Here is a 26496-nt window from a genome sequence, read left to right as displayed (position 1 = left end):
TCCCCCACAGTCCTGCATAGTCGCCCAGCGAGTCCACCACTTGCGCACGCAGCATCAGTGACATGCCACCAACTCTCAAAGGGGCCACCACTTCGCCGTAATTTCGCATGTGCCCCCCCGAAATCCCTCGTATCCTCAAGGGCGAGAAAGTAGGGGTCAAATTGCCACTGCACTGTCTAGTTATTAGGGAAACTTGGGCTCCTGTGTCAACTAACACGGGCCACACCCGTCCGTCCATCTCCACTCGTACTACCAGTCCATTTGCCTCGCGGAGCGAGCAAACAGGTGTGATCGCCACCTCCTGGGGGGGCCGCGTTCGGCGATTAACTCGGCCCCACCCTAGTTTAAATCCGGCTTCCTGTCGCTCGACAGCCGCGGAGTACTCTTACAGTCCCTCGCAAAATGCCCCTGGCGGCCGCAGGCGAAGCAGGGCCCTCGGGGGCGGCTCGGACATGAGCGTGCGAAATGACCCTCCTTCCCGCACGAAAAGCACGCCTTTGCCGTCGATGCAAAGACTTCCATCTCCCCAACTGGCCTCTTCGCACGCCGTTCCACCTCCACGATGCGCGTGGCGTTCTCAATGGCGTCATCAAACGTCGCTGGCATCCTCAGTCGCGTTTGTCTGCCCACCTCGCCAGAGAGACCGTTTAAGAAGGCATCCAATGCCCTCTGGTCGGCCTCTTCCCGGATGGCAGCCACCCTCTCCTCAGTGCCTTCGACAGAATAGGTCCGTACATTCGTTTCACGAACCCGATCCGCGAATTCCTGTATGGTCTCCCCCGCCTTCATCCGCAGAGTGGACAGCAACTCCCGGTAATACCGCCGGCTTTTACTCGACCTGTATCTCTCCTTCAGCAGTCCGGTAATCTCCGGATAAGTCAATGCCTCTCTCCCCTCGGCCTTGGCTCGGCAATACGTATCCGCGGCCCCCTTGAGTCGCAGCCTGATCGCATGCTGTTTCTCCTCCTCCGTCCACTTACTCAGCAAGGCAGCCCTATCGAACCGTTCGAGAAAGGCATCCACATCCTCCGCTGGTCCGCCGCAGAAATTCTCAACCGAGGCTAAGAGGGCGAAATTCGGTTGTCTATCCGCGTAGTGCTCAGCGGTCGGGGCGGGGAGATGCATAGGTCTCTCGGCCTCTCGAGCCCTCATTCTAGCGTTCTCCTCCTGCAGGTCCTTTAACTGCGCAGTCAACGTGTCTAACGCGCGTTGGAGATCCATCTCTTGGCCCAATATACTGACCCTGCCCGTCATCCTCACTTACCTTCACTATAGACTTGATTCCTCTTTTTGTTGGAGGCCAACGTCGCACTCTGACACCAGTTGTAAGCGCGTGGTTTCTAATTGGGTTGGCACTCCAGAGGAATTATGGAATCAACTCATTTCGTGAAGGTATTTATTATCAATCACACACCGTGCGTCGCACACCTGGCCTGCGGCCTTTACACATGAGTACTTTCTGCCGACTGCTCTCTGCCTTTTTCCACACGTGGCCTCCGGCTTCCCGGAAGGTGCTGATGGCAGCATCACTCCCACGCACTCACATGAGTGACTAGGCATGGGGATCAGAATAGCATTACCATCCGGTTTCACGTCTCTGCGAACTCAAGATGTTCCGCTTACACCTCGCTTTTACTTCAGCTCTGTGCAAAACCTATTTTTTGTATTTTTCATGTATTGTGAACCATTTTCCATGTGTATATTTCGCGGATGGAAACTGAATTTTACATATGTAATACGTCTGTATTTCGCGTGCATTTACAAATTAACATAAATATGGTCGCCATACTACCCTTGCTCACATCGATCAGTATATGATTTATTTTTAAGCTTCCTGGGTATAAATTCGAATGGATGAATGATCATTGAAATGAGGAAATCTGGCGTTTGCAGTGAACATATTATTTCTGCAGAAATGTTTCTGAACATTTCACTAGACGCCACGAAAATCCACCTCTCAAAAATTACAGGAAATATACATAATGTATATTTTGTGTATTTTTGACCACATTTACATATGTATTTCCTCTGTATTCATACATATGTGAAAGTAGCAAGTGTTACACGATATTTACATTTGTATTTTTGACCACATTTACATAAGTATTCAAATTTCAAAAATACAAATGTATTTATCGTGTAACACGTACCACTTTTACATATGTATGAATACAAAGGAAATACATCCATAAATACATATGTATTACACATGTTATACATAACAAAAATAAATATGTATGTGACCCATGAAAATACAATATAAATACATTATGTATATCCAAATGTGTGCTGTTGGGGATCTTGGAATAGGGTAGTTTTCTTCATCAAAGAAATCGAAAGGCATTGATTGCGATTCGTGGCCCACCATTAATTTATTCATAATATACAAATTATTCGGTTTTAGAAAGTCCAGTTTAGACGAATGGCAATGGCCAATTTTAACCGCATTTGAAAAAGGTCAGATTGGCGCGCAGGCGATGGCACTCCACGTGACGTCTCAGGGACCTAGTTTCTATAAAAGTAGATACGAGTTTTACATCGTCTGAGATTACCAATGCATGCATGAGGTACAGAGCTCAGGAAAAATCTCTTAATAATCACCTATTAAAATTGCCTATGGTCGGAAAGTTTCCTTCGTTTGATAAGATATTAACACTAGAAGGACGGCAGGGGTCATTTGACCCATTTTCAGAATTCAAATTCATTTTTCTCTTATTAAAATATTTTTTTAAATTTTGAAACTCTTTGACTTTGTTCATTTTGGTCTATATTTTGATAAATTAGTGAAAATTCAACAATAATATTTTGTTTTAAATTTTTATGACGTGTTATACCTAGAAGGACGGCTAGGGGTCATTTGACCCACAACTGGTTTTCGCGATATTTTCTTGCCCTTGGGCACTTTAGTGTCATGTATATCATATAATCAGCAAGAGGCTAGTGTGGTAGATGATTTGCTTCATTTTGAACCTGGAAGTACCCGGTTCAATGCCAGTTTCGTCCTAAGGGCTCCCATCTGTATTCGAAAACCTAGGCATAGCGACTTGTTGTGCACAATCTTTCGATATTTTTTGGGCAGCAAAGGAAAATAAAACCTTTTCAATCCTTGATTTGCGTAAATTCATGTAATTATGATATTTAAATTTTGTTTTATTTATTGTTCAATGATTATTGTATCACCCACACCGGAAAATCTTCACGTATTCCATTGCTTTATGTTCCATCGGCCAAGATTCAGAGCTCTTAGAGAGACATTATTTTTCATCATCGCCTCATCAGGTTTACGAATAACTGTTTCATTTTTCTGTCCTGATGGATCTGTCACTCGGCCTTGCCCCTTTGCCGTGTGTCCAGCCTTAGTGCCGCCTGACCCCGTCGGAGTTCGGGGAGGGGGGTTGGACTGTACACTGCGCCCTGAGAAAAAATCCTGTCTCCTTTTGAGAGAGCGGAGGATTTGGGTGGACTGTAAAATTCTACTGTAAATCCTACCCTTGGAATCCGCACGTAGGTCGGAGAAGAAGCATTACTGCAAGTTCCTGGAAGACACGAATCAGGATACGGTTGGCGGTAGAGTCCCTGCCTTTCGAACGGCAATTAGCGTTACTTCTGAAAATTTTGTCCTTTTGCATGAATTTCTAATGCTCTCCAGCTCTCTATACCTCCAATGCAGCTAGAGAAGATTCTACCATAATGCGCTTCCGTTTGTAGATTTTTTTGCATGCACATCAGTAGCGAGTTGAGGAAGAAAGAAAGAAGTCGAGAAATATATCAAGAGAAGAGAATCGTCGCGATTCAAATACCTGAAAGGAATATTGAAGATCAGTCTGGAAGTGAATCGTAAACATCAGTTCAAGGACATTCTGACCAATACATCAAAATCTGCGTGTGATGGAAGCGACGAAGTCCAAGATAGTGTACCCGATGGCGACTTTGGCGTGATAGCAAATGCACAGCTCTATCCAACAAATCGCAGCTGTCCTTTTATGAGGAATATTCCAAATAAATCAGACAAATTTGGAGTACTGGGTTTTGACAGATGTGAAATGAAAATACAGCCAAAATGTATTTCCATATTGTGGCAAAGATGATGATTGGCCATCAAATCAAGCGTTGGGGAAATAAATAGTTACTAAAGTGACCGTAAAATACAAGAATTCAGGAATAAATGTAACTTGTAACAATTATTTTCCATCCATCCAGCTGGCAGGAAGTCATAAAAAAATGGAAAACTTCTCTTGCATGGACGATCTGAAAAAAACAGGCGTGACGCACAAATATCCATGACCCCTAAAATTGCCATGTTATCCATTCAACGCGAGTGTTCAAAAATACCTTAGGCCATACTCTTACGTAGAATCAGGCAAACTAGAACAATAATGTACTTTCATTCAGCAGCATGATCTCAGACGACACTATTTCCGAAACGAATAAAAGAACACCAGAGACCATCCTATTTCATAATAAAAACAAAGCGGGAGTAGATACGATGGATAGCATGTATCAATTTATTTACACGTCTCCAAATCCAACAGCCATATCACCACGGACACAAAAAAGAAAAAGGAGCCAAATACCATCAAATTGAATCATTGCACCAATTTCCTTTCCATTTTCCAAATTCCTTTTCATGTGCAAATGGCTGATGTCCTAACACCCCCTGCCACACGCTTTTAAGCGGCTTGCGGGTTAGTGTGTGGATTTAGATGTAGATGAATAAATCGTCCAATGAATGCATTCAGCGCAAAATAATATTTTGTGGAAACAGCGCCGAAAAAATAGTCTGTCTGAGAATTACAACAAAGTAATAAGTTTTAAAAATTTTAATGCAAATTTTGTAAACCCAGTACCCCTATTGTTTAAACATGTAACACAACTTTTGTATTGAGTGTATGCATTTTCATTATTTGATTTGCAATCGACTACTACATACGGTTTAATTCATGATTCTTTAAAATAATTTTTAATAACTTTTGACGATGGAAATAATATTTAATAATGTCAAACAGTGTTTTTAATGAACTGATTCAACAATTAATACGATTAAACTGAATATTGGTTGAAAATTAGGCGTTTTATTCCAAAATACATTTTAGGGGTCAAATGACCCCTAGCCGTCCTTCTAGGTAGCGCGAAACTCCCGTCCTCCTAGTGTTAATAAACCTTATTCAACCCAAGCGCTACCTGCTAACAGCCAGCATCGCAGCGGTGCACATATCCTCGCCCCAAGGCCATCTCACACGGTGGCAGTGGGAACCAGAATGACGTCACACGGGCTTTTCCCAGCATTCATACTTAGCCGTCGCGTTTTCGCGCGCTTGAAATTTTTCACTTTTCATTTGATCGCGAGAAATAGATATCGTCATTTAAAAATCTAAAAGCGTGAAATGCGTACTCCAAGAGTAATAATCTTTCGATGTAGGCAATAAAAAATAATAGGAAACCACCCTATTAGGTGTAGACGTTAGAATAGGGTAGTTTCCTTTATCAAAGAAAACGAAAAGCATTGATTACGATTCGTTACCCACCATTAGTGTATTCATAATATACAAATTATTCGGTTTTAGAAATTCCAGTTTCGACGAATGGCAATGGCCAATTTTAGCCGCATTTGAAAAAGGCCAGATTGGTGTCCATGTGATGCCACTACACGTGACGATCAGTGACCTAGTTTCTATATCTACGAGTAGATAGGAATTTTACATCGTCTGAGATTACCAATGCATGCATGAGGCACAGAGCTCAGGGAAACATCTCTTAATAATCACCTATTAAAACTGCTTATGGTCGGAAAGTTTCCTTCGTTTAATAAGATATTGATAATCCTTATTTAAGCCAAGCGCTACCTGCTAGCCAGTGTCACAGCGAGGGGGGGTTTTAGGGGATTAACCCCCCCCCCCCAGAGCTCCGAGAAATTTTATAGTTTACTCAATTGGATTGATATTAATAATAAAATATTGTAAGGATGAATAATAATCCATCAGATAGCTGTAAAACTCACCATTTTGAACCATTTATCTTAAAATTACGCAAATTATTACTCTCGCACCTACTGCTTATCCTGGTGGGTATTCCATACCCCCACACACCCCGGTATTACTTGCACCTAACCCCCAGCCTTAATTCCTAGCTGCGCCCCTGCTGCTAGTAGCCTGCATCGCAGCGGTGCACATATCTTCGCCCCAAGACCACGGGGGCAGCGGGAAGCAGAATCACGTCACACGGGCTTTTCCCAGCATTCATACTTACCCGTCGCGTTTTCGCGCGCTTGAAAATTTTCACTTTTCATTTATTCACGAAAAATAGATATCGTCATTTAAAAATCTAAAAGCGTGAAATGCGTACTCAAGGAGTAATAATCTTTCGATTTAGGCAATAAAAAATAATAGGAAACCACCCTATTAGGTGTAGACGTTAGAATTGGATGGATACCGTCGAAACATCGATTTTTGCCTTAAAGTCAACAACACGATGGTTTGTTTCACGAAATCAACTCCTCTTTCACTGACGCACGCGTTATTTTTTCATCGGGGAGCGCCAACCAGAACAGGTGAATCACCACCACAAGAGAAGGCTTGAGAAAACGCGCTGTAATTTGCTCTCTGGAAAAAAAGATATGCGCGATTACGGAGAGATAAGATTGAAACTGCGCAGAATTTTCAATACCCAGCTATTATAGCAGCGTTGGCAGCGAAAGACTTCAGCCACTCTAATACCAGGTGAGTTTATCAACATTTAAGCAACATAGCCACTGCTACCAGTCTAATTCGGTATTTTAAAAATATATTCATAAGCCTTTAAGGAGAATATTACAATAAGAAATTGGTATCCACACATATATATGTATTGGTATACACACATATATAATAATATTATTACGTACTGCACATTTTCATGGGCATTGCTATTATGAGACATCTCAAGAGCAACCATATATTCTTGTGTTACACTTCAACTGAAGGCTACGTGAATTTACTTGAATGACCGTGATGAAGAATATCTGCTTTTAAATCGCAACAGGAGTCGTGCGTATTTCCTATCAGGAAAACCCGGTGGAAGTCGTCCTGCCAGCCTATATATTTTTACTCCAGTAGCTTGAATTATTGTAAGCCCGACCCATCATGGAATAAAACTTCAGTTTTACGACAAACAGAGCACCAATCGCGAAATAAATTTAAGGATTTCGATAAAATTTAAGTCCCTAAATAGGCATAATTCTGGTAATTAATTTAAAGATAAATCCTGTTTTACTCAATGAACAACGATCCAAAGTCGAAGCGCACCGCTTAATGTTGTTGTGAACCAACAGACAGAACAACTAGACAAATGATCGAAAGAGAATATTTTCAGGAACATTCTGTCAAACTCTAAATGCAATCCAACAGGAAATGGTATTGCATTTTAAAGTCAAACTTCAATGCTAATTATTCGCGAATGGCAGATCCATCGTCGGCAGAAAGGTGATAGGGATCCACGTATGAGGGTGGCTGGAATTATTTTTATTAAAATTTACCAATGGTCTCATTAATTAGTCTTTGAGCTTGTAAAATACATTGATGTCGGTCAGTAGCCTTTGACTGAAGGCACGAAATCGTTAACTTTCAATTCAAGCCGCATTTATGGATGGCATACGGAGGAGGTATGGGTGTAGCGAGTGCCGAGCGGGGAAGAGATGTTGAAAACAGTTTTGGAGGGTAGAACGTTGGGTAAACGAGGGAGAGGAAGGAAGAAAATACGATTTTTAGATAGAATGAAAGGGAGTAGGTAGGCCTTATTATGAATTTAAGAGGGAAGTCCGTAAAGGGGAGGGTAGACGGCTAGAATGCTTCTTAAATACACTATGAAAACCTTCCTTATGCTTATAAAACTGCATACATTTTCCAACTTTAATTGCGAACACATGAATGCATTATTGCTAAAATGATGTACATTCATTTTTGTGTATGTTTTGGATGACGAGCGAATCCCTTTGAGAATGAATTTGATGATGAAAATGAATTCAGAGTAATATTTTTAAGTTCAGCCTCCAGATAGAGATGCGCGACTATATTTTTTTGCTAAGATTAGGTCTTCATTTTGAAATGTGGGCGCATAAAATTTTTTTCGATATCATTCCCTGCCACTCACAGACTATTATTATTATTCAAGTTTTTTGCCGATTAAGTTAGGTTTCCATGGAGTATTTAAGAAGCATTGTGGGAGCCTCCCCTTCCTTCAAGCACTTCCCTCTTTAATTCACTGTAAGGCCTACTCCCTTTTAATCTATCTAAAAATCCTATTCTTTTCCTTACCTCCCTCGTTCTCCTAACATTCTACCCTCTAATACCATTTTCAACATGTCCTCCCCGCTAAGTACTCCTAGCATCCATACCTTCTGTCTCTCCCGTATCTCATCTAAAAGCTGCCTCTCCTCGCCAACCATATCTAGCACTTCGTCGTTCCTTTTCCTCTCCGTCCATTTCACCTTCTCCACTCTTCTCCATACCCACATCTCGAATGCCTCCAATCTTCTCTCGTCTTCTTTCCTCATGAGTGTCCACGTTTCCGTACCGTAGAGAGCTACACTCCAGATCAAACTCTTCACTAACCTTCCTGTGGGTTGATTCTTCTTTCGGCGGGATCCGCTACATAAGTCTTTATTATTTCTGTCACTATCCTTTTGTATCGGGAAGTTGGATCTCTGTCGATCTTTTGATAAGGCCCTTCCGCAAGTAGTTCTTCCATCTTATTATTGTAGTCTTCTTTCTCTATGACGACCGCCGCGTTGCCTTTGTCAGCTGGTAAAACCACGATGCTGCAGAATCGTATTTTCTTTCAATTTTCGAAGGGCTTCTCTCTCTGCCATGGTGGTATTATGCTTCTGGCTTTTCTTATTCATTCTGAGGATTCGGAAGGTGTCTTGTCGAACTATCTCAGCCTCGGTGGGTGGCAAGTGACCAATGGCGCTCTCTACTCCGCTAATGATTCCTTCCACTGGAATTTTCTTTGGCGTCAGCGCGTAATTGAATCCTTTTTGGAGGATCGACTGGGCGGCAGGGTCCAGGGGGTGTTTTGAGAGGTTGACGATGACCTGTGCCTCGCATTGTGGATGGTAAGGTTTCTGCAAATTTTTTTATCTTGTGAATCTCCTCATCTGCTTCTACTTCGTAGTCTCTGCCTCCGCGATCATGTGTGATGCTGTCATCCTGTCGAATCTCTCGAAATATTCCTTCTTCATGGAATTGGCGAGAATGATGTGTTTGTTGAAAAGTTCCTTGCCGACGTGGTCCAGTTCACGGCGGGTCTCTTGAATAGGTGCTCGTAGTAATTGCTTGCTGGCATTTTGAAGAATCCGGGGTGTGCGTTGAGAGCGAAGGTGGTAAGGGAAGAACTACATCGGCGAAACTGGCAGATCAGTCAAAACACGCCTGGAGGAGATCGAGAGAGCGCGCGGTTCGACTGGGGCAGTCAACAAAGTCCGCGGTAGCCGAACACGCAGCGCTTGGCCACACAATCGACCTCAAGCCAAACTCGTTGCCAAAGTAAGAGGTTTTAAACAGAGTCTCGACAGAGAAGCCATTGAAATATCTAAAGAAGAAAAGAATAATTTCAACAGGGACAGCGCACAGCCGTACATGGCAACCCGTAGTGAGAAAAAACAATCTACAACTCACTCCTCCAACCTCCCGCTCCCCACCCCCACCACCTGACGCAGATACCTGAATATAAGAATGTAAATTCCCAACTCTTCATTATCCCTTGAGAAAGCGACCAGCATCGGTCGGGAAACTTTGGGGCCACCCAAGAATTGACGCGGCGACATTGCCCAAAATATTTTGTTCAACATCTTCTTCACAATCGAATGTTACATCTCACCTGAAATCCGCAGAACCGTGTTCGAATTTCGGCTAAGCCAAATGATTTTTTCATAACGAGTTTCATTCTCGGCATAAATTTGACCCCATGCGCCTGATTGCGCACCAATTTACTTGTTATAGTATATACTGCTTTGAAAAACAGTCCATTTCACGCAAACTTGACAGTTGCGTTTTATGCATCGTCATATGTGATAGCAACCGACGAAGTTATTTGGGGAGAATATATTACCAGCAGCGGGAAGATATCGACGATATTGACGACCATGAGATAAGGTTCTCACGTTTAATTAAGGCCGTTCGCGGAGTGGAATGGCGAAGATAACTGATGTTTGCCGGCTCGGGTTGGTGTGGTGGCTACAGTGTTGGCTTCTCACCCCGTGAGCTCGGGTTCAAATCCCGGCGGTGGCAGAGAATTTTCAGAGACTGTCCGACCCCTGCTTAGACGATGCGTGGAGGCCATTTGAAGGACAACACTCCGTCCGTCGGATGGGACGTGAAGCCGTGGTCCCCATGGCGTCTTTCGTTAAGAGCAAGCTAATGACCACGCGGGGTTTCTCTCTACTCTTCTTTACCGGCACTTCCCTCATGGCGTAAATTACCTCAGCTGTCGGTCGCCTCCTTCGAATACCTACCAAGGGGGCGACAAAACTGCGATATATCGTATGGAAAACCTCTTTTGTTTTGATTTTTCCGGAGCCCCAGTGGTCCAACGGCCTACCCAACATAGAGGCGCTGGTGTAGCCTGTTTTTCTGAGCAGTAACGAACTGGGGGCTGCCATATTGAATCTCGCTGTAAACAAACGTGATATTGAGGCTTATTGATAGTCATTAGTGTTAACTGCAGACTTTTTTTATTGCTTACAGTGTCCCTTACGATTTTGGAATGTGCTCGATGAAGGATTCGAGTCTCAATGATCTTGGTTATTGCTAAATTGCGTGGGTATGAAATGTATTTGGTGATGAAAGTGTGAGTAATTCTGTTTCCTTCATTATTCCATTTTGATTTCAACCTGTGATTAGCTAACCTTTTCTCATGTTTTCAAAATTTTATGGTGTCTTGTATTCCTTATATTTCAATAGGTATGTGTTTCATTGTACTTGCAGTTTTTCTAGTGTTCAAACTACTCATTTATCGCTAGTGCTATTCTTAGGTTTGTTTAATGCTAATCATTTTGTTGGTTATGTATGTAATTTGCTATTTCAACTCTGTCCTTTCAACTGTTTAATTGTCATTAATTGAGCATTATTCATTAAGTGTTCTACGATGTTTACATTTCTTAAAACTTTAATCTATTTCCCTTTGAAGTAAGAACTTAATTTCTACTACATTGGTATAAAATATTCTTCACTTTTCTTGTTTTCTACTTTTGGGATACTTTCTTTCGTATAAGTGATGGATATTAACTTACAAGAACCTTTCATTTTAAGACTCCTCTGCCGACATATGCTATCTTAATGGGTACTCGTCATGAACTACTTCCTACGAAATAATGTCCTTCTCCTTTCATAATTAAATAATTATCTTCCATGAAATGATATTCAAAATTGCATGCTTATTTCTAGTGAAGTAATGTTATGGTCTATGGTTTCAGGATTAGCATTATTTTCCCTGTCCCAGAGGTGTTGCAAGATACATCTACCTCAAGGAATACTGGGTCACCCTCTTTGTCTGTAACTGTGGAGTGTTTACTTAAGTAATGGAATCTTTCTCCTATTACGCAAAGGCTGCTATCTCATGTTGTAATTGATATTTGTTGCTTGTGCATCTCATGTGCTTGTAGAATTGTTAACTTCCACAGATTTCATCTCTAGTATGTCAAATTGAAATTGTTATTGTTGTATTTCTTTTACCAGTTATTGTATCAATAAATACCAATGTCCACTGAAGTAAGTTTCCGAGATCATTATTCTTACCAACCACCAGATCGCCAGTTGACTTTGTACATGAATCTTGTATTATGGTTACTAGTTAAGTAACCTGGGGAAGTTCATCAGGAAGATTTTCCTACATTCATTGCTTTTAAGTTTCTCGCAATCGCAGTAGCATTATTAAGCCTGAATAGCACGCCCTATCGTGACGCGTAAAAGAACAGGCGCCGAGATGTCCATTCAAATTTCGCGGCAGCCTTGGACCACTGGCATAGATGGCACTGATGTATCAAAACCTATACGCATTATCCTTATGGGTATGTCGCCCCCTTGTACCTACCATCAACAGTTGTTTGCCGGGAGATATGGATCTGTGAAAATAGATTTCAGCCTCGGCCACTTGACACGCGTTTTGCGTAAACATATCGATGGCTAAGTTCTAACAACACGTATCTCAAAATTTGGTCGGTTTGACACAGGTATCTTAAACAACGTGTAATAGCATTAAGAAAATAAAATTCAAGCAAAAAAAACAACTATTTGTTGGCAAGTGTATGCTTCTTTTTCAGTTTTATGAATTTTTGGTTTTTAATTTTACAATCAGAAAAAAAATAATCGTTTCTTTTTGCTCTCCTGAAAAGTTGCTATTTTCGAGATACGTGTAGTTAGAACTTCCCTTTGAGCCATCGATATGTCAGCTGAATACATAACTTCTCCGTAAATAAATCTATTTAAACTTGTAAAATGAGTAAGTTTAACCGAAATTCGTGATAAAAGATAATGAAATGGTAAATATAGCTTTCCTTCCCATGATTTTACCGAGAAATTATTTGACTTTAAATTCAGAGAACACTAAATTCAAGGGGGAAAAAATTCGAAAAATAGAATTGATTGATTGATAAACGCTCAGAAATAGATGCTGACGAGAAATATATTTTTAATAGATTTTTGGCCGACCCTCGCCTAACCTCACCCCCCGATATTAGGAATACTTAAAGCTTTCAAGCTGTCAACCACTTGCCGCTTTGATCTACTTCCTACCCATCTACTTATACTACAATCAGGGGCGGATCCAGGATTTCTTTCTGGGGGGGCACAAGTAAGGCCGTATCCAGGATTTTTTTCTGGGGGGGGCACAAGGATACCTCGTAATACAAAACGAACGTAATGATAATGGGACCCTATTAAAAATCTTGTATATTTTTTTAAGGTCTGGGGGTGGGGGGGTGGGCACGTGCCCCCGTGCGCCCCCCCTCCTAGATCCGCCTATGACTACAATAGTGGTAAAGTTTATGTAGGGGTGAGTTACCCATTTACATAATGTACAATTAGTTAAAGAAAAATTCTTTAAAAAATGGTTAAATAGCTAGAAGCTCATAGTCTCACAAGATATAGTCACGTATAACTTTCTGCAAAGCAAACTGTTGATAAAAATAAAAATCATACAAAATGCTAGTACGTATATTATGTATAAAAACCTCTAAAATATAAAAATGATAGACATAACACATTAATAAATAAAAATGAGATTTTAGAGTCATATATAAACGAAATTAAGAGATATTATGGTTATTCTTACGGACAAATTACCAAATTCAATGAACTATCAAAGACAGTTTTTTTTTATTTTCTCTATTTGTGTTAAATAAGTCCTGCATTAATAGTTTATGCCCCGCAAAGTTCGGATTAGGGGTTGGGGAAGAAAGTTATTTCTATCAGAATGAGCAAGTGAAAACATAAATGTGTGTCTAGTGTTCACGATGGAGACGTGTGTCATGTTACTATCACTACATCATGTCACTATTGTATTTATTTTTTAATTTAATATTTTTAAACTACAGTATCACAATATATCGCATGACATATTCTACAGCTGGGAAGGCGAGACTCAATATGAGAGTATGTGGGCAAATATTGAGCTGGTAGATCAATTCACCAATTTCGGCAGTACGTTAGAGGAAAACAGAGGTAGCAGTAGGAACATGAGGAAGAGAATTGCATTAGCAGAGGAGGCGTTCATGAACAGGAAGGAGCTTCTGAGAGGATCGTTACGTAGGAGTTTAAAGTAAAGGTTAGTTAAGAGTTTGCTCTTGACGCTGCGGAAACGTGGGCATTTAGGAAGGAGTGTGAGAAAAGGCTGAAGCCATTCGAGATGTGAATGTGGCGAAGAATGGAGAAGGTAAAGTGGACGGAGAGGAGGAGGAACGACGAAGTGCTGGACATGGTGGGTGAGGAGAGGCAATTTTAGATGAGATATTGAGGAGACAGAAGGTATGGATGGAGAGAGTACACAGCGGGGAGGGATGTTGAAAACAGCGTTAGAGGGAAGAATGTTAGGTAAACGAGGGAGAGGAAGGAATAGAGTAGGATTTTTATGTAACAACAGCGTAGTTATTCTGTCGCAGTCGGATGTTCTTCCTTCATGATATATTACTTGGAATACTTTGACTGCCGTAGATCGCGATGCATATAATACAGTGGCGTAGCCAGAAATTTCGTTCGGTGGGGTCCAAAACCAGGGGAGAAAATTTTTGAAAAACAGGGTACTAAGTAATGGTTTAAACTAATTTTTAAAACTTTTCATAATCGGAAAAACTTAATTTTTTAAGGACATTTTTTGTAAATTCATAATTTTTAAATATTTCTCTTTCTGTTGTGAAGGAAAATAATGGTGATTTTATTTTTCGGAGGGTGGAGGGGGTCCGCACCCCCTAGGCCCCCCCTCTGGCTACGCCACTGATCTAAGGTAACTATCCGGCAACTGGGAAAACTCGCGGCCAATCGGCGCATGGCCTCTTCCCTACGCAGGGCGTGATTTCACGGCCTGAATTTTCTGATGCTAAAGAAGGAAGGCCGGATTATCACGGCTTGACGTTTTCGAAGCAATAGGCCAAAGGCCGTGTTTTCACGATTTCGCGGTCAAGCATGTCAAGTGGGTCCCAACCGCCATTAGGGCCTCTCGGCGTGAGAGGCCCGACTATTTCCTATTGTCCGCGTGGGGATTATCTCGGCCCATCCCGGCACTTAGTGACCCACTCGAGGAAGGTGCTCATGGTCACTTATTTGTTTATACGTTAAAATAACTAAAAACGTTCATGTTGCATTTATTGAAAATCAATGCGAGGAATTACATTCTGTATGTTCTGCTGATTGGTTCCAAATTTTAAACGGAATTCTAGCATTCATATTAACGGAGCTGAACATCACCTAGAACAATTTTTGGAGACGCTAAGGTTAGATGTTCAATTGTTATTTTTATAACTCACTAGCAAGTTTGTAGGAGCGATATTGTAATGATTTACATCTAAAAATATACGTTATTTTGTTAGCTACATTGTAGATGTGGATTTGCGGTGAAATTCGATAGAATATTCAATTTAACTTCTATGAAAAAAAGCCCTCGTCATGTAATAAAATATGATTCTCTCAGTTCTTTGTCGTTAGCCAAAATTACAGCGACTATATTTAATAACCTCTTACCAACCTTTGAATACAAAGGTATTATATACGAATTTCGCTATAAATACTGATTAATGCATATCCTAAAAATTCGTAAATTTAATGTACGATAATGTATGATAAGGAATGTTTTACGTAGACATGTTGTGAGAAGCATTCCATACCATTGCAGGAAAGACAACTGCTCTACCTAGGTAGTTACTCTCATATCTTGGATCTCTGGTCAGGTTGCACCTCACAGAGTTAGTTCGGGACACATTAGCGCATTAATGTTTTCTTGGAAAAACTTATTATCCTCCAACTGGAAGACCCAAGAGTATATTGGTGTAAGTATTCTCCTACTGAAATATGTACGTGGAAGGTGATAACCACACTCTTCTCGGAATAGCTCATTTTCTTTTCAAAACTTTCTTGGCGTGTATTCAAATTTAGCCGTTAACTATCTGTACGCATTCCGCTACCTATACCAGGGATGGTTTCTGTGGAACCTTGCTGTGCGATGCAGCCCATACCATGAATGAAAGAGAACTGCACCACCCAGGTAATTACTCTCATATCTTGCTTCTCTGGCCAGGATCCAGGTGGTCTGCTTTGTGCCCCTCACGGGCTTATTTCGGGACACATTAGCGCATTAATGTTTTCTAGGAAAAACTTATCATCCTCCAACTGGAAGACCCAAGAGTATATTAATGTAAGTATTCTCCTACGGAAATATGTACGTGGAAGATGATAACCTCACTCTTCTCGGAAAAGCTCATTTTCTTTTCAAATTTTTCTTGGCGTGTATTCAAATTTAACCGTAAATGTTCTGTATGCATTCCCCTTCCTCCTCCTGCAAGGATTTTTTTTTCATTTTTTTCATATATTTATACAAGCAAATTTGCTTTCAAATAATATTTAGCCATTTCAAACAACAAATTTGTATGATTCAAGTAGGTTTATGAGAATTTTTCGGGAAAATATTCTTCTAAAAAAATTCAAAATGTATCATTCTCATGTTTTCAGAGAACTGGAGAGCAGACGCAAATGAGAAGTGTGGATTTTGGCATCATGGATCTAAATTATGTTAATATCATAAATCGTAAATACCTAGAAGTAGGCTAGGAACATTGAAGATTTCATTCCCTTTAAAGTATTTGTTGGTCTATGATATAATGCCGTCTTGCTGAAAACCCTAAAAATAACCGTAGAACTTCGTTTAAAAGTTCTACAGGCATTGCAAAATGAAAGGAATACATTGATGAACTGACATTTAATGCAACAGTAACAATAAAAAAAAAATAAAATTGCACTGGTAACAATTAACTGACCGCAAAAGTACGCCGGGATGGGCTGCTCTCGGGGAAAAGGGTCGAGGATTATCCCCACTAGGAAAGGTCATTAAGGGGAGGAAGCGACTACCTGGTCAGTCCCAAGCCGAAAAAAAACTCCGTATGGGGCGAAAAAGAAAATCTCAAACCCTTCGTAGAGCCAAAAGCAACTTCCCGCGAAGGAGTTCGGCGCGAAAAGGTTAAAGTTTCTGTGGTTTAAAAATGCGTAATTTAAATAAAAAAGTGCGTTTTCGGTCAGAACATCAATAGTAATTTCGATTCCTTCAGGCATCAGCTAACCAGGGTTAAAATTTCGTGACGCAATTTTTCTCCACCCTTTAAAAATGCTCTGGGAGTAATGTTATCTTCCTTTTCTCCTCCAGATATCTGAAATGCCTTGCCACAGACCGTGCTACCCGACGCAGCAAGTCCAGCAAGTGGTCGTGTCGGAGGAATGGCGGCAGGTGCCCAACTACAACGGCGCCTATGACGTCACGAGGAGCACGGTGGTGTACGGCGTGGCAGAGCAGCCGCACCACCACCACCGCTTCCACCTGCCCCTGCTGCACCCGGGGCACCACCACCACCATCACCACGGGCACCACTTCCACCTGCCCCTCCTGCACCCGCACCATCACCACGGACACCATCACCACTGCTGAAGTGCGGTTGACGCAGCATGAGGGGATAGGTGTAAAGCTGCGATCAAAATGATGTTTAAAGCATGCATTCTTTTCACGACAATGGCTCAAGCTTTCATTCAGCCGCCCATTCAGGTATGGAAATAAATAAAACGTGGAGGAAATAAAAAAGCTTATTATTATTCAAAGAAACCAATAAATTATTCACTTCCTTTCTAAAATTTGGAGTGAAATACCCATTCATTCACGGATCCAGTGGATTCTTCAACCCGCCTTGATGACTACTTATGCATAACTGTCGAGTTTCAACAGTTGTACATTGGTGAAAGAATATATGTATTGGAATCGATGAATTACATATTTAATCTTTTATAAAATGACTACTTATGCATAAATGTCGAGTTTCAATAGTTTTATATTGGTGAAAGTATGTATGTATTGAAATCAATGAATTAGATATATATATTCTTTTATAAAATGACTACTTATGCATGGCTGTCGAGTTTCAATAGTTTTACATTGGTGAAAGTATAGATGGTTTGAAAACAATGGAGTAGGTATTTAATCTTTTATTAAATGACTTAAATATTCAGTCATCGATACAAATTTAGCATAAATGTTGGTTTTGATAGAAGAATACAGAAGAGTAATCGAAACGATGAATGAAGCGCATTCTTCCTATGAATCGTTCAAGTGTTCTATCAGGAAAGCTTGGTGCTGCAACCTATTTCGATGACTTGATCTTTGACAGTGTGAGATAGATGATGGATGATCTATCATCCAAATGATGAATGAAAAACATTTTAGTTTATATAAATAAAAAATAACAAACTAACCATATTGTTAACAAAAAAGCTAATGCACTCATTCTCTACCCTAGAAACCAGAACCCTAAGGTTATTTTTAATAGGTAAGGGTAGAGTTGACAAAAAATTATGAATAAAATTCAAAGTCTTCTTTTCAATGAGTTAAGTATTCACTCATCCACATCATCACAGCCTTAACCTGAAGATTGTTTGTATAGGTACCGGCACAGCTTCAACTGCTGAATAAAATATTACAAATGAACGATTACGTATGCATTTATTCATCCTCATTGTTTCCGTCAACCCTCTCGGCTATCTGAACTACAACAGGTTTGTATAAGTGGTGGTAGAGTTGTGATCAAAATGACCAATAAAACACATTTTCTCTACCGTTTACTTACATATCGCATTCATTCATCCTCATTTAATGTTTCAATAGTAAGTTCGATTGGGATAGTTGAGGTTAGAGCTAATCCTAGTCTAGGGCACAGTTCCGGGAATTTCTAACATTAAAGTTAAGGGTCTTACTGGCAACAAACTACCGAGACCACTGCTAAAACCACAACTGAAGATAAAAATTGGTCTGAGTGGTACTCAGTGTGATGGGAAAGATGTAAAGTTCTGGTCGATATCCTCCCTAACGAATAGAATCGGTCTATACAGTATATATCCAGTGTATATGTATGTTTGTCTGTCCATTATAAATTTCCATACGGTTACACAGAATGCGACCAAAGTTAGTACATAGGATTATCTAACGTTCCCCAAGCCCGTACTGCTACTTATGGTTGTGTCAGACGCGTTTTTTGCGTCGTTCCCTCATTACTTTTTATTGCGGTAATGAGAGAATGGCTATGGCATAGTGGAAATTTCCGCATTTACCTACCTCTTAATTTTTCGCACTCTATATTTTTCAAACTCTTAGGAAGGAGGACGAGAGAATACAGAAGGTGTTCGAGATGTGGGTCTGGACAAGAATGGAGAAGGTGAAGTGGACGGAGAGTAGCAGGAACGACGAAGTGCTGGACATGGTGGGTGAGGAGAGGCAGCTCCCACGTAAGACACTGCCTCCAAAAGGCGCCTTTAGGATGCCTTTTAGGTGCCTATAGGAGGCGCTAGTGCCTTATGCCTTTTTCAAGGCGCTTTAAAGGCGCCTTTCAGTTGCCTTTAGCAGGCACCCCAATGAAAAATTTGTACATAGTTTCTATACAGGGTATAAAAATGTACACGTTTTATATACACATGTACATAGTTGAACGTATAAAATATGTAAATTCTACAGAAAGTACACAATTTCCATACAGAATGCGTACAACGTACACATTTTGTGCAAATTTGTGTGCAGTTGTATTGCCTGTATAAAAATTGTGCATTATATATGTACAATGTAAACATTTTATATAAATTTTTAGAGCCTGTATAGCAACATATGCATTGTGTACACGGTATACAATTTACACAAGTGAATACTATATACAAAAGTTTATGTGTAAGGGTTCGTTTAAAATCTGTACTAAAACAGTTACTTCTATTATCACAATAAAACTGGAAGCTTGGTTATAAGGTGTTAATAATATACACTTAATCAGCATCCATCAATATAATCGCGTTTGACGTAATTCTCTTCATATGTGATCCACCACAGTAAATCCAACAAATTATTTTAGGCAAAAAAATGTGCAAACCAGGACAAGAAAGTATTTGCACAACTTTTCATATCTACGGAAAATATATATTTGGCATATAAAAAACTCAAGTTACAAATATTTGCCCACTACGAACTTATTTTAATATTTCGGATTTAAAATCGTACTTTGAAACCAGCGCCAAAACGACCGGCGGCCATCTTGAGTACCCAAACGGCCATTGCTACTCTTTTGTTTACTTGTGTTTACTTCCGTAACTTCCGAAGCTGCTCTATTTAGTGACTTAGCTGTGCTATAAAAACTTGTTTTGCTAGCAAATTTACGTTGAAGTACGCTGTAGAAGAGGAAAATAATCCGTATTTCGAAGTGAAATCTGGCGAAAAGGGATATGAAGAATATTGTTTCCCGCACAAGTAATAAAATCTACGTCGGAAATAGGTTTCTGTGAACAGAATTCCCTGAAACAGTGGCTCTTAGTGGGACGAAGACATATAAGGAGATGCTTCTGTCAGCATCAACCCATCTCTGCGGTGCTGATCATGTATACATGTAAGTAAATGGAATATTTTTTTTTGTAAATCACCGAACTTTGAATGTACCCTTGTGTTCTAATAAGATTGTGTAGTATATACTATGTATGGCCAAAGAACCTCTAATTACATTCTAATAATTATATAAGGTTATTCATAATTATATTATCAGTGTAATTACAATTTGGCATGATCTTTGCTTTCGCTGGCCTACTAAAAATACAATCCATTCAGACCGACTAAGTGGAAATATCAGGGTTCTCGCTGTAGAGTCCACTTTGATAGTAGTTCTTTATGACATTAAAGCATTAGTCTCATTCTCAATTAGCTCGTGTGTGAAGGGTTTTTATTGAAAATGAATAACCATTGGGAATATGTCGAATAATCATGGTAATTAATAAGGTGTTCAAAACAGAGCCATCAATTTAACTCTCTCCGATCATTATCATTTAGGTATCCATTTGTGCTTGTGTTCATTTTTCACAAATGCCTTTCAGTTGGAAGAGGATGCAGAAAACTACATAAACTTGGAAAATGATGCGTGGCCCTTTGAGAATAAAGGGAACTCATATACTATAATGCCAGCATTATGACATCGCAGCCTCTCCAGATCGCCCCCTAATTAGGAAAAGAAAATTTCTCGAGGTCCTGCAGGAGCATGAAGAACCCGAGGAGGTGAAAAACGACCATGCTATCCCTGGAAGTGATAACGAGGAAAGTGATGAAGATACCGGTCAGTTAATACTTTAATAGGGAACTTATGTCAGCCACCTAATGCTATGTTGCAAGTACTGTCTTTCTTTTACTGTACTGGCTTTCAGAAATCAGCCCTCTTCATAGGCGTAGCCTTGCCCATTCTTTCTGTAAAACGACCTTTTAGCATTGCTTTTGCATTCCATGTGTACCAAGGGACAATTCGACTTAAATGGCCTATGCATGTTTTGCCACATGGCTATTTTTCCTATGCCTAAAGATCCAAGCATGATTTCTGAACTAGAAAACCCTTGTAACCCCCATCCCACAGCCAAAATTGTTCCACTATTATGATTTTTAAGTTATTGGCTAAATAATCTTCACAGGGTGTCAAATAGATAATGAAAATAGCAATATAGTCTGTTAAAACAGCTAGGAAGAGGGTTTAACTTAAATAGAGATTCATTGACGTATTTGCATGTTATGTATGCGAATTTTTCAGTTCAATATTGGAGTACATCATCAATGAATGAGGTATTTTTAATCAGTCAATCTTTAAACTTAATTCAACCAAATATTTGACTGGTTATCAACAGTACCATGGCTCAAATTCACTCATTTTAAGGTTGTTTAAGGCAATTATAATCACACGTTTTTGCCTAACCTTAAAAATCCAGATTACTAAATAACATGTCAAAAAGGATGGATAAGCAATAAAAACAGTTTAAATGGTGTTTAACTGTGCCCTCTATTCCTATTTATTAATGTCAAATGCTGGTATGTATTTTCAATGCAGGTGGATCATTTCAGCAGAGTTGGAGGTGACAACTGCAGTGAAATGTGTTAGCCCCTAGCGAGGAAAGTGTTCACTGTAAGACTTTCTGTTAATAAACATTCAGTCAACAAAAGGGCAAATAAAAAGGCTTGAAATCTACAGAAACTTTAAATTTCATTTAAGGTAAGTCTTTCTATTTAATACTACTTGGGCTAGTTTTTTAATTTTCATATTCACTATTGAAGTTTCATGTTAATTTTTGAAATAAACATTCAAAGTTGTTATTTAGAAATTTCATTCTTTATCCCCTAGGTGCATGGTGCAGATATTTTCAAGATTTTCACTTTGCTACAATCGATAAAGAAGCTGTATGTAAATGCAATTGGGAAATGGCTGAGAAATCAATGTCCAAAGAAATCTTGTCTTGAATAAATGCAATTTGTTATTTGGATAATTTTTTAATTTGCTTATGTCTGTGACTGCATATAGAACCATACTATAGTAGATATAATGGTGATATATTGCATAATTGTTTCAGAGTCAAGGGGTCAATGAAGGGGTAAGTGCTCCACCAGGGAGCAAGATTGAGAGCTAGCATCAGTGAAATTACCCGATTAATTAATTTTTCAGGCATGTCCTTTGGGGAAAATAGATTTTTGAATGAAAGAAAACATTTTCTTATTTAATTTTTATTGGGAATGAGTCCTTGAAAAAATACTCACACTTAGGAATTGCAACTAGTGTAGCTGATATGTCCTGATAATTGAGTTTGTCATTTTTTATATTTTGCTGCATTAATATCCTAAGTGTAAAAGCAGGTAATATTATTTTTTTAAGTTATGCTTGAGAACCCTGTATTTATATAAATTGAAAAAATTGTTACTGGGGTAGCCGATATTTGTACTGGAAATTGGTTCATAAATGTAATTCCATTGTACAACCTTTATAGGCATAGTAAACGTAAAATTTTATATGTGCCTTCAAGTAGCCTTTTTGAGGTGCCTTTCCAAGGCGCCTAAAAGGCGCATTTAAGCTAGAAGATGATAGGCACCTTATAGGCGCCTTGTGTGTGCCTTTTGAAGGCAGTGCCTTGCCTTAAAAAAGGCACCTTTAAGGCGCCTTTTGGAGGCAGTGTCTTACGTGGGCTTCTTTATGAGATACGAAGGACACAGACGGTATGGAGTGCTGAGCGGGGAGGGGGGGTGTTGAAAACAGTGTTAGAGGGTAGAACGTTGGGTAAACGAGAGAGAGGAAGGAAGAGAATACATTTTTAGATTGAATGAAAGTGAGTTGGTCTTATTATGAATCGAAGACGAATATGAGGAATTTAAGAATTTGAGTCCATGAAGGGAGGTGAGACTGCCAAAATGCTTCTAAAATACTCCATGGAAATCTACATTAATGGGTAGAATACTTTGATAAAAATGCAAAATGGAAATGTACAGAAATTAAGTGAACAAGCGTACGATGATAGTTACAACAAAATATACAAAATCTATATCCGTTGTGTAATTACCATGCATTTAAACCATTTGTATCGAAAGAAAACGCATACACAATGTATTAATTGTTATTATTAGGTAAATAAATATCCCTGTAAACACAATGAGTTGCAGCAACGTTGCAGTCAGGTTGCACGAGGTTGCAGAGGTTGCAGGGCTGTTGAGGTCTCTTTGCAACGTCCTGGCAACGTTGCAGACAGGTTGCACGAGGTTGCAGAGCTACTTAGGTCTCTTGAAACGTTGCAGACAGGTTGCTTTGCAACGTCCTTACAACAATTTTCCCTCATTCATTAAAATATGAAAATATTGAGCTAAAAGAATAGGTACCCACACAGCAGAGGATATTCCTGGAATATCTTATTTTGATCCGTTATATTCCTATTTCGTCCCAGAGACATTGCGAACCATTGTGGGATATTCGCGGTATATATTTTGACAGTAGGCTTTTGTGTATGTAATAACTGAGTCACAGTTGTTACAGTGTGTTTCATCATTTCTTTTCGGAACACCCAAGAACGCCGTCCACCTGGGGTGCTACGAAATGCAGATTAATTAAAAATCAATCAATTCCCTTAAGATGTAAAAAAAATCCTGCCATGATAAGTTTTCCTCGTTTCATAAAGAAGAATGTTCTTCGAAATGTGATTTCACTCGTGCTTTTTAATCTACTAAGGCGATGATACAAAAAAGATATATTTCCCAGTGGGATTTATTCCTCAAGTCATAAGGCGAAACTTAATTTTTCGCCTACCAAGATTTAGACTCCCGCCCGCGATGTCGAGCTATCGATTGTGGATACCATCGATGGTCGATTCCACCAATAGTCGATTTCCATCGAGAGAAAAACAACATGCCAACGGCCATGCCGTTTGATGGCCGTTGTCGTATTCATGTGCACATTAATAATGTTACGTGAACTGTGTTGTGTTCTTCGTGAGCGGAATTGATCCTGCCGAAGCATATCAGCCTCTTAAGTTCTTCTTTTACTTGTTTCACCAGCACCTAGGCAATCATCTACTGTTACTACGTAATTTTGTAGTGTTATGTTTGCGAAACTTCTCCAACAAAAGTTTATCAACCGCAGAAGTTCTACTTTTGCTTCCTTCATCAGAATCTGGGTAAGTAGAAGTGTTGCTTATTGCAACATTTTTTATTTTAAATGAAGCATATTCTTAATATTTTCAACCTTCTCACACTTCCTGAGACAGCTCAGTCAATCCATCTTCTGTGGATTGAAAAACATTACATATGCATAAACTTAAATTTATTTTAATGCTTGACGCATTGCATCACCGTAGTGTGGGAGGATTATGAAGAAAAACTTCTCGGCTTTACTATTTATTGAGTCATTTAAAGTTATTTACATTTTTTATAGTGTTTATTTTTCATTTAGGTGTAGTGGGTTTAAGTGTAGCTTCATGTCAAAAACATCTTCATGATGATGTAAAAAGTTTTGGATCAAAGTTCCAATCAGGTAATTGTTATTAAAAGAAAACATTTCAATCAATTTTGTGTCTCATTTTTGATAATTTTTTGTAGTTAAAGATGTCACTGTGATTTTGTTAAAGAGGGGATAAGTAATGGGATTTGATTTGTTGGAGGCAAGTCTATTTGTGCACATTACTCAGGGATAAAACCATTGGGCCATAATGATAAAGTGAATATCAGTTTATCTGTGGTAATATTATTAATACCCAGCCCAGTATAGGAAATGGTTTAGATTCATCTTCCTTTATGTTTGCTTGAAGCACTTTTCAATAGAGTGATCAAAGACTTTGAGATGCGTTGGCTCCCTAATATTGTTTTCTTCTAAGCAAGCAGACTGTTTGATCTTGATTCCAATTATGCAGGGTATCCCATTTATCTTGACCACCCGAAATAACTTTTTGTTCAGATGGAAGTTCAAAAATGTGTCAAGCAAATGTTCATAAGCCCTCAGGGGGACATTAATCAGCATGACTGCCTTCCTTGTATCTTTGTTTCTACAAAGATTTGAAGAGTGGTATGTCTTTTTTAAATGACACCCTATATTTTTTATGAATGACTGGTGGAGTAGTTCCAATACCCGCCTTCCTGCACTAAGTGCTATTGAGTCAGACATTTTTCATAACACTGTGTTTATGTTAATGGTCCACTGTGCTACATTTTTTAATACGTCTTTAGGAGAGGAAATGAACTGCCAAATAAAAAATATAGGGTGCCATTTTAAAAAGACATACCGCTGTTCATATCTTTGTAAATAATAAAGCTACAAGGAAGTCAATCATGCTAATTAATGTCCCCCTGACGGCTAATGAACATTTGCTTGACACATTTTTGAATTTCCATCTGGACAAAAAGTTATTTCGGGTGATCAAGATAAATGGGACATCCAGTATTCTTCATGTAAAATTGTCATAGTGGATGTGTACAGCCTTTGGTTCAATGAATTATCCCTAATATAATAATTTTTATTTCAGATTGATTTTTTGAAAAGAGTTGGGGGTTCTACTCCACCAGATGCAACAAGGCGTGGGTTGAGAGCATCATTCTTAGATGATATTGCAAAATATTATTTATTGGAAGGCCTTAAAGGGAACATAAAGTTTGGACAGACACACATTCATTTGGCTCTAAGCTGTAAGTAAAGTTTTCAAATTTCTATTAATTAAATACTTCAATGAGACCAACATATGTCAGTAGCTTAGGTATTTTCCTTGAGAGCTATCAGCAATCCATCCTTGCATTTTGTTGAAATTCTTGCAAGGACATTACTTTTGTTATTTTGTGCTGTCCAGCGCCCAGAATTGAATTATGCTCTCTAGTCTCTTGGGTTGTATTCAAAGTTAGTACTCTCCCTTTCAATACAACCCTAGCATTCGATTATTTTTATTACCATTCCTATGATTTTCAAGATTGGCTGTTCTAAAAAATATCATGAGATAATTTCTGTTTTCTTTGAATGACATTCAATTATTGTTGTGCGTGCTTATTTCATTAACATTTGGACTAAACTTTTATTTCTCTAAAGTAAAGAAACCACTCTCCAGCCTTAAATTTATCAGGTGGATTTTGTGGGAAAATTAACTGCTTACGCCTTAATTATCGAGGTCATTTCAAGATCTCATGTAATGACAGTAATGATAATAGAATCGCTCAAGAAAATGACTAAGTATATGCAGCCAAGCTCGTGTCTCAAACCCTTGTTTGTCATTTCATATGAAGTAATTTGCCAACTCTTGCCTCATAGAAAGTCCAAATTTGTGGGCTCTGACCTAGGTGGCAAGTGCAATACTAATCCTGCTGATTTCATCAGCTGACCATCACATCTTATTGGTTATGTGCATCTATTTAAAAATGGCCCTATAAAAACTACTGTCTTAATTATATTTTAGTCAATTTACTTCTCACCTTTATAATAAGATGAAAAGT

The 26496-nt window shown here is 39.3% G+C and overlaps 2 long non-coding RNA genes across 2 annotated transcripts; both read left to right on the top strand.

Annotated features, from left to right (window-relative positions):
* The first annotated feature begins 6444 nt into the window (after positions 1-6444).
* LOC124160954 lies at positions 6445-17325 on the top strand. Its single transcript, XR_006865292.1, has 2 exons — positions 6445-6716; positions 16876-17325. It is a non-coding gene; the product is annotated as an uncharacterized LOC124160954 (long non-coding RNA).
* A 2549-nt stretch (positions 17326-19874) lies between these two features.
* LOC124160262 lies at positions 19875-22032 on the top strand. The gene is made up of 4 exons (XR_006865131.1): positions 19875-20134; positions 20613-20848; positions 21605-21766; positions 21896-22032. It is a non-coding gene; the product is annotated as an uncharacterized LOC124160262 (long non-coding RNA).
* Positions 22033-26496: the final 4464 nt, after the last annotated feature.

The sequence above is a fragment of the Ischnura elegans genome, chromosome 6 (assembly GCF_921293095.1).
Source record: "Ischnura elegans chromosome 6, ioIscEleg1.1, whole genome shotgun sequence".
Lineage (NCBI taxonomy): Eukaryota > Metazoa > Arthropoda > Insecta > Odonata > Coenagrionidae > Ischnura > Ischnura elegans.
Note: the sequence above shows the minus strand (reverse complement) of the source record. Positions and strands in the feature narration are given on the sequence as shown.